Source organism: Periplaneta americana, chromosome 6 (assembly GCF_040183065.1).
Source record: "Periplaneta americana isolate PAMFEO1 chromosome 6, P.americana_PAMFEO1_priV1, whole genome shotgun sequence".
NCBI classification, from domain to species: domain Eukaryota; kingdom Metazoa; phylum Arthropoda; class Insecta; order Blattodea; family Blattidae; genus Periplaneta; species Periplaneta americana.
In genome coordinates, this window is record NC_091122.1 from 20345112 (window position 1) to 20357912 (window position 12801).

Here is a 12801-nt window from a genome sequence, read left to right on the forward strand (position 1 = left end):
GCCTTACTAACGAGAGTGCAGACGTTCTTTTAATTAGCCGTGAACTCGTTTGTGGACTAACATAAAGCCATTTCAAGAAAGAAGTCGAAGCATGGAAGGGAAAAGAAGAATCCTCGTACTTGGAAAATGTTCCTAGAGAAAAATACGCGAAAAGTTCGTAACTTTTTTACAGCAAAGAACTCTGAAGTACCGTCATTTCCCATAACTATGCTCCTGGAACACAACTATAGTCTACGATACAACCATTCAAATTTTGTTTTCCATAACGTAGTAACTCGTTTATATTTTTGCTGTACTGTACTTTGAAGTCACGTCACTGCAGCTATCTACGAATGGTCTATATTACTTCTACAATGTTCTTCGAATGGTTGTATCGTGGACCATAGTTGTGTTCCAGGACTATAGGTACGGGAAATGACGGTACTCTATCATACACTTAAGAAACATAAGTTAAGAAGAACATAACTCACCAAAGTGTCATGTTAAAATGATGGCCAAGGCCCGAATGATATCTGTGCCCTTAAAATTTGCAAAATGTCCAGAAGCGTGCACAAAAAAAAAGTGTGCTTCCTCTACGCGATCCAGAAGAGAAACTTAAGCTGTTAATGTAGAATAGTCTTTTTCATTGTTCGTGCAATGAGAGACGATAAAAATTCGGGTTAAATTTAACACTCCTATACACTCAATATTTTTCAGAATTTAAAAATGAAACAGACGAAACTAAAGTGATTGCTTATAAATTTATTTGCAAATATTTGATAAGCAATTTTATTTTATTTGAAGTTTTTATATGGTGAAGTTTTAAATCTAGCTGTTTGCGGTGTAGGAATATTCACTAAATTGTAACTGAACTGCAGAAGAGAGGTTAGAAAATGCATTTTTCTTTTCCCTGCATTCCCGCACTCGTTCCAGTCTACTTTTCCTTGGTTTTGGTTCAGATTTTAGCGGATCATTTGCATGTTTTCTTCCATTTCACGCTCTCGTTCGTTGAGTCCCTCCTGCTTTCGGCATATTTTATAGAAAATATCTTCTCAATAACGTAATTTCACTCACTGGTTTAGACTGTATAACAGAACACTACACAGGAGACGCATTGCCCGTCAAAATAGACAAATGCTTGAACTTCCTAACCCTGATATAATGCTTCATTAATAATGGGATGGTGACGGAAATGTTCAATATTAGGACGGTTGCTCGTGCCTGAATATGGCGATATCTTGGTCATTGTAATTATAGCTAATGTTTTCAAACTCTGGTTCTTTATTTCCTGCAATAACACCGTATAATCAACGGCTATTGACCTTCTGTAAAGTACGCCGTGTTCGTTGGATACCCCTGGGAGGAACGAATGTCTAGTCGGACTGTACTGTAAGATGATAAGTAGCATGGAGCCTGCGGGAGGGAGAGTATCTTGCGTCCCGTCCCACACATGTCGGATCCCTGCGAGCAGCGTTACCGCTCCGGCACTACGCTGCAGTTTTATCGTGGCTTGCGAGCGTCAACAATCTCCGTGCGATTAATATGAAATCCACTGGCAACTGAGGAAAGATAAATACAGTAAAACGGCAGATTGGCTCTTGTAGCTTATGCGTGTTTCCTTCAAATGCATTTCTTCATTTAGTCACTTATACAGAGTATTAGTTGTAGACGTGGAGATATTTTAGAGGCAATTGGGTATAATATACTGAACCACATCATGTAAATAATTTCTCCATCTTCAAAGTTATTTTCACACATGAAAAAAATTCCATGTTTTTATGTTCGTTAATACTTCAAGGCGATTTGTTTTACCTACGAACGTCCGGCTGTTACGCGTTTTGTGATACTTTTCATATTGATACATGGGATTAAATTCATTATTTATTTTCTATTGTGATACGGTCGAATTTCGAGCACAGCCTACATTTTTATTCTCATAAGAATTGTAGATTCTAAGAAAACAGAAGCATTGAAAGTAATGTTATCTATATAAAATTATCAACAGTAATCACACTAGAGGTTTTGATTTAGCTAGAGAAAATAAAAAATTTGACTATTACACGATCAGAGGAAAGTATATAAAGGTTAGAAGAAATAAAGTACTCTGATGCAATAAAATATTAATTGACTTACTGAAATTCTATTTCACTAATATTAGCTTCACTAGAACGTTTGAACGGAGCCCCCATTTTCAGTTGACTGTCTATGCTGTAAACAAATGACGATCGCAAAGCATGTTTTATAGTACCGTAAAGAATTGCAGTTTGAAATGTTGGCAAACAAAGAAAGAAATGGTAGGGAGATGATAAAAGCAGAAGGAAGTACATAGAGATTAGAAGAAATAAAGTACTCTAATACCACAGTCCAGTATACGAGTATACGATTTTGTATACAGTCAGAAATCTCAGTACGTAGGGAATATGCATCCAATGACAGTTGAACTTTAGTTGCTAGCCACTAGGATTGCTACTATCGCCTCATCACAGATAATGCGAAATAGTATCGGCACAGTCTATTGTTCCTAGTGCTCTCAGTTGATGCAAAAATCACCTCAAGCTTCATGACTGTATGTACTAGACTGTGCTAATACAATAAAATAGATAATAATTGACTTAGTAAAATTCTATTTCACTAATGTTACCTTACCAAAATGTTTGAACGGAGCCGTCATTATCTATGCGGGAAACAAATTACGATCGCAAAGCATGTTTTATAGTACCGTAAAGAATTTGCAGTTTGAAATGTTGGCAAACAAAGAAACAAATGTAGGGTAGTGATAAAAACAAATGCTACGAAAGGGATAAAATTAAACAAATGCTAGGGAAGCGATAAAATTGTGCGATAAGCAGCAATGATTGGTTGAAAGACGTCCTTTCGTATCGTTTTATTGGTGAAAAGTAGTATGACGTAGTAAAAGTGTAACAGTCAAAATAAAAAGGGCTTTTAAACGATATCGCATTCATTTCTAAACTATCACGAAAAAATTTAAATTTAAAATCGTTATTGAAATAAAAGAAACATGAAATAAAATAATCTCTCAACTGTTAACAAAAGGTCATACTGTGAACTAGTGTAGAATTAAAAAAAAAAAACTTGTGTCACATTACGAAAGGAATCAACATCATGTTGCGGCCCACGTTCCTCGATCCTAGGACGAAGAGACCCTGTATCCCGGAATCTTCGGAACACAGCAAAGAAAACATTAGCCGAGTTGGAAATCGTAGCCAATAGAGCTTCCTTTTCACGTTTTGCAGATTCCCTTGTTTTCCATAGCTACATTAAATGAATATCGGCGTCAGTGAATCCATTACATCAAAATGTTGGTGGGTGAGCTTCCTGCAAGTATTAATAACCCTTAACTGAGAAAGAGTCTTTTGCTGGAGTACAGAATATATGGAATTAAAATTTGGAGCGAGTCTTAATGGGAGTTCACCTGTATGTAGGCAACAATTTCATACGGCTGTCCATAAGTAGCATATATATATATATATATATATATTGTTTACTGCACATGCGCAGTATGTTGTAAGCGAAACTTGCACAATAAGGAAGCTTCAAACTTTATTTGCGTATCTCTACATTTGATCGAAAGACGTGCGTATAGTCTAAATTGACAGGCGTTTCATAGTCCGATCATTGGTAAAACATCAGACCGTAAAATACATGACACATTTATGAAAAAACGAGTAGAGCAAAGGAAAAAATAAATGCGTTATTTTACATGCATTTTTCTTAAACAAATATCAAAATATTTGCATACCCCAACATCCTGTACAACGACGCTGCATCAACTGCTGCGACGACTAAAACGCAACTTCCCGTTTGGCGACCAACCCGCAGGATTGCCACCAGGTAAAAAATTTTCGTACTAAATTTGTCCCTATAAAAGTACAAGATCGTAAAAAAGAAGGTTAATAGTTTCATTTTTCTCTGAGTATATGAGTATATGACGATTTGTGTTCATAAGGCAGAATTTTTAATAATTTTACGTGCTAAGCTCGGATAAATTATGTAATTTATAGACCTAATATTGTAATAATCAGTACTTACAAGTTCATCATCCGTATTGGAAAGTAGTTGAGCAGAGTACAACACAGATTAAACAAAGCAGTTCAACTAAACACATACCGATACTTTATATTGGCTAACTCTTTGAAACTGCCAAGGATGTAATGTCAACTGTAGCTGTAAAAAGTCTGATATCGAGTAGTATATCATTTCATCTTGCACTGTACTGCAGTCATTTCATATTATTCACTTTTGCTGTGTTATGCAGTACGATAATTTAATTTTAAATTCGACTTGAAAGAATATTAACAATTTATCACTTCGAACTAAGTTATAGCCTAATTTATATAGGTCTATAGCCTATTCACAACTTGGTCTTCAATTCACATTAACCCTGGGCAGTAAGTTCTTTGAAAATGTGAAAATTTTTATCAAATGACTGTTTTAGCTTTTCCTTTGTTAGAAAGAGTTCATTCATTATGAGACTTTGTCCCTAAATTTACTTTTTTTTATGGTAACAGCAAAAAATATTATTTACCAAAATTTTGAAGAAATCTGACATTTCTAGAGTCGATGTATACTTTAAGATAACATGTTATTTTTTAAACCATAAAATTTTCCGAATTTTAAGGAAAACGTATCTTTTTCTGTGAAAGTGGTGGCAAATTTTCCCCGGAAATTAGACATTTTCGTCGACTGATCAACATGGCGCAATAGTCATGTATATTTGATCCTGCGACGGGAAACTCAGAACCGAACTGTGGAAACATCAAGCTTTCCCTGAACACTGAAAAGACGCATTAACTGAAATAAAATAAGCTGGACTTACAAGCAGAGGACATTAAGTATAATGTGGCGCCGCAATGACTTAATGCTTTCTGCTTGTAAAGCCTGTGATGTATGGGCTATAAAACATCTCCAACACATGTAGACACACATCTCGCTATCAATGGCGGCATTCTTCAGAAACACGCAAAATCCTTTTAGATCGGGTTCCGAAAGAATAATCTTGCATAGTGCTTTCCTGAAACATCTAAACAAATTGGCTTATTTGCATGAGAGTACACGACGGCGTGAACCACCGTGAATTCCATTAGCCACTCTTTGCGATTTTAATTGCTAACACAACTTAAAAAAAAAAAACTTTTTTATGTAGCCTATCTGAAATGTATGCCTGAAATATTTGGTAAGCAAATTCATTTGAATCCGAATATAAGTATAACAACCGTCAACAGAATGTAGAATTTTAACCTACTACAGAATTAATATTTGAGGAGAAAAATTCGCTCCGGCGCCGGTTCGATCCCGGGTCCTTGGTTCTACGTACCAAACGCTCTGACCACTGAGCTACGCCGAATTCAATCCACAGTACCGAATCGAACCTTCCTCCTTCAATGTTTCCTTTTGTGGCCTGACTCCAAGTTAGGCAATTATGTTGACGTTTATGTCCAATGTCAACTGCCATTATACTAGGGGCGCACTCAGCTGAGTGACTTATTTGGCCGGGATTCCGCAGTTATATGCACTGCTAGCTGTGAGAATATTATGGATTTATTAATTTGTCCTACAGAATAATCTCTGTAATATTGACAATTAATATTTGAGGAGAATACCTCCGTCATAAGGTGTAAAGTCAGGTTAAGAAAGCAGTATCCTAGCTATCTGTGTCGCTCAGGAGGTAACACGTTTGCCTACGAATCCGAGACTACGCTCGGGAGTGAATTCGATTCCCGCTTGGTCTCATTACCTGATTAGGTTTTATACGAGGTTTTCGGCAATTACTAGGTAAATGTCAAGTAAAATACCATCTCACTATCGACGCTAGGCAATCTCATATTTAGCACAGTCTCTGTAAATAATCGATTAAAAAAGGTTTTCCTATTGGCTGAAATCGTTACAGTTGGCTGTATCCACGTGGTTGGGATCATTCATAACGGTGCCAAAGTGTAGAAATGTTATTTATTCCTCTAACCCTGTTCTTTTTTTAACCTTGAAAATGGAGGTAGCGCCAACCCTCGGAACCTTATGAACTTCTCTTATATTTTCACTTTTATCACCATGAATGGAAAAATTCAGGTTCAAACCTCTTCTGAATAATCTATAACCTCGTTTAGCGAATCATTGTTCGTACGAAATTAGTTTATTGGTGTGTGAGTACATTGTGCAACCGAATCGTGCCAGAGGATGTGCCACAGGCGGGTAAGACGTCAGGCGTCAAGAAGACCGATCGACACGACAGCTGATGTAAAACAGCCTTGAGAGGAGTAATGGCTCCCCTGAACGTGACCCTACTAGCGTACACTCTAATGCAAAATAAATCCCACATGAATCACTGCATAAAACGAATTCGAAAAGCAGTATTATTATAACCTAATAGAAATATCTCGCGTCATAACTGCATGTAAAGCGTCATGGCTTGGCGTAAGCACTGATACGAAATGAGCGTTGGTTTGAGTTGTTATGGGGGAGGAAATTTTCTCCTGAGATTTCGTCATCTATTAATTTATTTATTTACTTATTTATTTATTTATTTTAGTTTTGTACCAAGTCTATGACATTTTCACGGAGAATGTATTTTCTTCTTTTTTGGTTTTCCGTTACATCCTTCAGCTATTTCCTGTATTTTACCCTATTTTGTGTTGCCTTTTTGTTGTTTGTAGACAAGGTTGCTAACTTTTGCCCTCGGAAAATCGGAACTTGAAATGGACTATTAAAACTGAGTTCTGGAAATGTGATAAAAAAAACAGGTAAAGGTAAAGGTATCCCCGTAACATGCCATGAAGGCACTTGGGGGGTATGGAGGTAGAGCCCCATGCTTTCCATGACCTCGGCACTAGAAAGAGGTGGTGTGGTCGGCACCACGCTCTGACCGCCTTTTACCCCCGGGAAAGACCCGGTACTCAATTTTATAGGAGGCTGAGTGAACCTCGGGGCCGTTCTGAAAGTTTGGCAACGAGAACAAATCCTGTCACCACCTGGGATCGAACCCCGGACCTTCTAGTCCGTAGTTAGCTGCTCTACCAACTGAGCTACCAGGCCGCCAGGATCTAATTAAAAATTTTAATTTTTCGGCACATAAACATACAGTATTAGTTTTCATGCAATTTAACATCAGTCCTCCATGTGTCACAGAAAAAGTGTTATTACACACTTTACACATTGCGCTTGATTCATCCGTATTACATTTTTATAATCATTTGTCACTGGCCCAAGCTTTCCGAAATTTATAAAGCCGTTTAGTATTTTTGTTTGGAATGTCCATATATTCCACTTCGCCACTTTCATCATCCTTCCCACAGCACTTCCTCCTTGTTTTGAAAAATAATTTTAAATCATATAGCAATGCAACTTGAACTCACTATACGAAGCACACAAGTGAAGTTCGGTTATAAATGTAAAGTTCAATACTAGACAGTGGACTGAAGGTGCTACAACGTTGCAATCCCAAGTGACAAGTAACCTACCAACCGCAAAATAAATAATCGTTATTGTAGATCGTGAGCAGCGTTGCCGACACAGTCATTTTTTCCGCTGACGAAACCCTTCAAATGGAGTAAAATCCACTCTTTAGTGAAATTAAATCATGGGGAAAGAACAGAATTCGGGACATTCCGCGTCCTGAAACACTTTCATCCATGACGCAAGACATTTTGCTCAGATTCGGATAAGTCCTGGGAGAATTCGGGATGGTTGTCAACCCTGCGTTCCCCCTTTTTGCCGAAGAACGTTTCACTGATAAAACAGTACCCATACAAAACCGACTCTAAATCTTTTTTAAACCGATTATTTAACAACACTGTACTTACTTATTTATGGCTTTTAAGGAACCCGGAGGTTCACTGCCGCCCTCGCATAAGCCCGCCATTGGTCCCTATCCTCAGCAAGATTAATCCAGTCTCTATCATCATATCCCACCTCCCTCAAATCCATTTTAATATTATCCTCCCATCTACGTCTCGGCCTCCCCAAAGGTCTTATTCCCTCCAGCCTCCCAACTAACACTCTATATGCATTTCTGGATTCGCCCATACGTGCTACATGTCCTGCTCATCTCAAACGTCTGGATTTAATGTTCCTAATTAATTAAGTCGGGTGAAGAATACAATGCGTGCAGTTCTACGTTGTGTAACTTTCTCCATTCTCCTGTAACTTCATCTCTTTTAGCCCCAAATATTTCCCTAAGAACCTTATTCTCAAACACTCTTAATCTCTGTTCCTCTCTCTATTTAACAACACTGTACGTCTATCAGTATCAAGATTGGCGTCATTGGGATTGGTGATAGCGAAAAATGGTATTTGACGAGTTGAGTCCGAGAATTTTCCATGAAATTGTCTAACATACGCCTTACAATTGGGAACACCTCGCAAAAGCCTAAGTGGGAATCGAACCTACATACCGAGTTCCACTCTTAACTTAGAGACTACGTCAGTGGCAATAGATGAGGTAGCAACATATCTGTATGGCTTTCAGGTTCATCTGCCACATCTTTTGTTTTTTAGTTATTATTTAACGACGCTGTATCAGCTATTAGGTTATTTAGCGTCGATGAGGTTGGTGATAGCTAGATGGTATGTGACGAGATGAGGCCGAGGATTCGCCATAGATTACCTGGCATTCACCTTACGGTTGGGGAAAACCTCGGAAAAACCCAACCAGGTAATCAGCTCAAGCGGGGATCGAACCCGCGCCCGAGCGCAGCTTCAGACCGGAAGGCAAGCGCATTGGTCGACTGAGCCACACCGGTGGCTCACATCTATTCAAGTCCTGCAATTCCTTCATTACTTCACAGCAATTCAGTATAATTTTGTAAGCTTTTTTTGCTCAAGGAATACACAGAAACATTTATAACGAGCTGTTGGCAAGAAATATTAAACAGGTTTAGAATCGCTTCTAGCTTAAAATGAACTTCGGAATTATATTGTGGAGATCTTATCTGTTGCATGAAGGTTCGCTGTTCCATCATGCTACATGTTACGCAGTGTTCTTTATAATGTAAATGAAATATACAATTTTACATTTTTAAAGACTTATTTATTATAATTTGTTAACCGTTAAAAATAGATAGCTACGTAGCCTAAGCTTTGTATCTAGACCAAGAACTTCGAGTTAGCGAAAGTCAAGATACTGTTTGTAATTATCCTGTGGATTGTATGTGTTAAAACGTTTTCCGATTGTGGGTACCGGTAGTTTTTTCTCTCCATGTGACTGACTGTAAATAGTTTGCGCAAAATTATTTTGCTCCGAATTTATTCAGATTTTTGCGATCACAATATCCAACCTACAATTATGATTTCAGTTTTTATCTTTGTGGTTAGAAGAGTGTGCGTGGATAATGCTGCAGGGCGGGTTCGATTTCCGATGGGTCTTGGATTTTATTCATTGACCGACCGTACTATGGCCCTGGAGTTTAACAGAAATGAGTACTAGGGGTATTTCCAGGGGGGTAAAGGCGGCGGGCATTTAGGACTGACATCCTACTCCCCATTTTCTGTAAAGGGGCGAGTTTAACCTCCCGTCACCCTCTGGACCGATTTGGTCTGAATGAGGTTGACTTTCCTTTCTTTCTGATTAGAGAAATTATTACGATACTGCAAAAATCTATTCCAATTTTTCCTTAAAGGGGAATGTTCCTGCGTTCGTCCGTGGTCTGGTTTAGGTTAGGCTTAGTTTTAAGATCTCTCCTGGCACTTCATAATCATCCTATCATAATATCATCGGGGCAGCGTAATTCTGCCTTTCAGGCGCCCCAACTTTAGAAGTGGGTTACAAATAAGACACTGACAGGAGAGACCAGAAATGTCGACAACCTGGTGGCATTGAAGAAAAAATTAGGATTGTAAGTTTTATCATATTGTCGCATTTTGTTCACTGAAATTTAACACGTAAAGAAAATAGCGAGATTAATAATAATAAATTAAATTTCACAGGTTCGAACCAGAGAATTCGAGACTTTTTAATTTATTATTACAGCCAGTTTCCGTTTCCTAGATGTGCTTATTGTAACGCAAGCGCATGCAGCTTCAAAGGATCATTGTTTAGAAGGCGCTGGAATGCACACAAGTCTAATGCACAAGCAAATATAGCTACATTCACATTAACTATGTACCACATATCATAGATCTGTTCTGACACCATTTCGCCATACTATAAGCAGACAAGTCTATCTTCCAAGATATTCTTTTGATAAACCGAACTGCAGTCAAGATAGATTGTCTTGTCATACGTTTTGGCACGGTAACTGAACCTCTCACCTCGGGGATTATGCTTCTCAAGACTCCACTCATAGCTGCCACACAGAATGAGTGAAGTCTCGCTGTCATGCACCATGGCATGGTGCTTCACCGTACCTTCGGGTGTCATACTTGTAATGAATTTTAATATGTGTCTTGTTTTCTTTTTTAGATTGACTGCGCGTACCACACGTTGAGAACCGGCCAGCTATAAAAGGTCTTCTCATTCAGCAGCTGAGAGGAGTGTACGCATTGTGTTGGTGCTCAGGATGCGAGTCAGGTATTTATCATGGCCGCATCTATGTGAATGCCAACTAATATAATCCATCTTCGCTATGAGGAGATTCGCTTCTTTTTGACCTTAGCCGACTCCAGTCATTAATCAAGCTGTTTTGCCATGCGAAGATTTTCAGATTGAAACAAGTTGCACTTCAGGACGCATTTATTAGAATATGCCAGTGTCATGTTATCACTGCAGTAGTAAGCCAGTTAAATTTACGGGAGGGTACGCTTTCAGTTCTTTATCATGGGTCATTCCATTGTTACAGCTGTGACAAATATTTAGTTATAGGGTAAACTTGCCTAATTTCGCAGTAAGTTCAATAAATTGGAATGTCTAGACCTTATTACTAGATCTTATTACTGACTGAAACTGAAACTGGAAAAGTTCGAGAAGTATAGGGGAGAGAGAAAGTGTATAAGCAGAAGTGTAGAATAAAATGTAAGTATTTATAGGAAGTGGGAATAGTGACAATGGATTAGGTGTAAGCAGAATAGTGAGAAAGGGGAAGTGTGCGCAAATAGGAATGAGTGAAAATAGTGAGAAAGGGTTAAGAGAAGTGAACAAGTGACAGCATAAAATTAGTACTAACATTTGAACGTTGGAACAGTAAATGAATAAAAGGTCAAAGAACAAATAGGACAAATAATTCAATATGATAATTTATAGAGAAAAATTGAAATTGAGATTTTAGTGAATAGTAGGTAGAGGAAAGGGGGGTGTGAAAGGAATAATACAATATTAGATACATTAGGATTAATGAACAAATAGAGAATAGCAAATGAAATGTAGGAGAAATACTGAAGAGGAGATTGACCAAGTAACAAAAAAGGTACATAGTGTAATTGGGAGTATTTGTGCAGACGTGTACTGCAAATTATGTGTTATTGTAATAATATGTTAATGGTGGCACAGGATACAGAAATGTGAGGTTCACCATTACATGTAAAGAAGTGCTGTGAAGAAATATATATCATATATCATCATATTACTGACTGAAATATGTTTCAAACGGGTGGGATTTGTTCATAAGAAAGTTATAAATTATAACGTATGTTGACAAAAAAAATTGAGATTGAATGACCTTGAAAACAAAATATAAATGAAAGAACAGCATTCCTGCCAAATTATGAATACTAGTGTGCTAAAATCGCATTACACTTCACAAATTTTGCAGGATGTGCAAAATTCGAGTAATTTTAATGAATTTGTCCATAAATTTAACCTTCAACGTCCCTGCATCCCTTGCACGAAAAATCTAGTTCATAACGAAGAAGTCCTTGACAAATTTTATGAAACCAGCCTTCACACTAAACATTGTATCCATTGTTCACCATTCATATCATCTTTAAAACTTTTATTGCAGGACTGACAATTTTTTAAATATAATTAATGAAATTGTACCATCCAAAATAGATACGTCTATTGTTGTAAACATTTTACTCCTTTTCTCTCCATTGTGAGACTGATTCAGATACAACAATGATATAAAATACAGTCTGTAGCCTATCTATTGGCTTGAGACTTTATTATTACTTAATTAAATAAAAATCAATAATAATAATAATAATAATAATAATAATAATAATGATATGGGGTGATATAGTCAATCCTGGAATGATCTACTCTTTAAAATTCATCGTCCTTTGGTGTGTTTGAATCCGAGAACTTTGGTCCCAATTGTACGCGCTAGATTACCAACGACATAGTTCTGTAAATTTAGATTTCAACAATCAATAATTAAAAATCTTAAACGGTAATTGTTTTCCTAGACTCAATCTCACGTCCTCCGGAGTACCGTTTAGGCTATGCAGAGCAGCTCGCCGTATTTGGATCGAAGAGCAGAGAGAGCTCGTTGGGGAAGTAGCGAAAATTACAGACATGAACCTCTTTCTCACTTTATATTCTTGAGGCCGGCATTACCAGGAATTAACCCAAGGAGGGCGTGAGATGGGCGGGGCTTGAAGCATGCGGGGACGAATTTTAATTAGAAATCCTCAAGGGAAGAGACCGTTGCAGAAGTAAATGGTAGGGTGCCATTAAAATGGTGGGCTGTGACAAAGTGAGCAACAGTGATCAGGCTTAGGATGGGTGATTGTGATTGCTAATTCCTTTTAACGACCTTTGTAGGAACAAAGAGATTATTGACAGACAGACAATATTATTATTATTTTATTTTTTATTTTTATATAATAAATTTAGAACAATATTATCTAAAAAACATATCAAACTATCTTATACAAAATAAACTTTAATTCAATTTTGAAATTAAATTAAACAATTGAGTAAGGGACAAACTAGAA

General features: G+C 37.4%; 2 long non-coding RNA genes across 2 annotated transcripts in view; one reads left to right on the top strand and one right to left on the bottom strand.

Annotated features, from left to right (window-relative positions):
• Positions 1-11509, top strand: part of LOC138701129 (uncharacterized) — a 173636-nt gene extending 162127 nt beyond the window's left edge. The window contains exon 5 of the long non-coding RNA XR_011332457.1: positions 10391-11509. This is a non-coding gene — a long non-coding RNA (uncharacterized lncRNA). The remainder of the gene's footprint in view (positions 1-10390) is intronic.
• The window catches only part of LOC138701128 (uncharacterized), a 449457-nt gene that overhangs the window by 206128 nt on the left and 230528 nt on the right, over positions 1-12801 (bottom strand). The gene's annotated exons all lie outside the window — the stretch shown is intronic.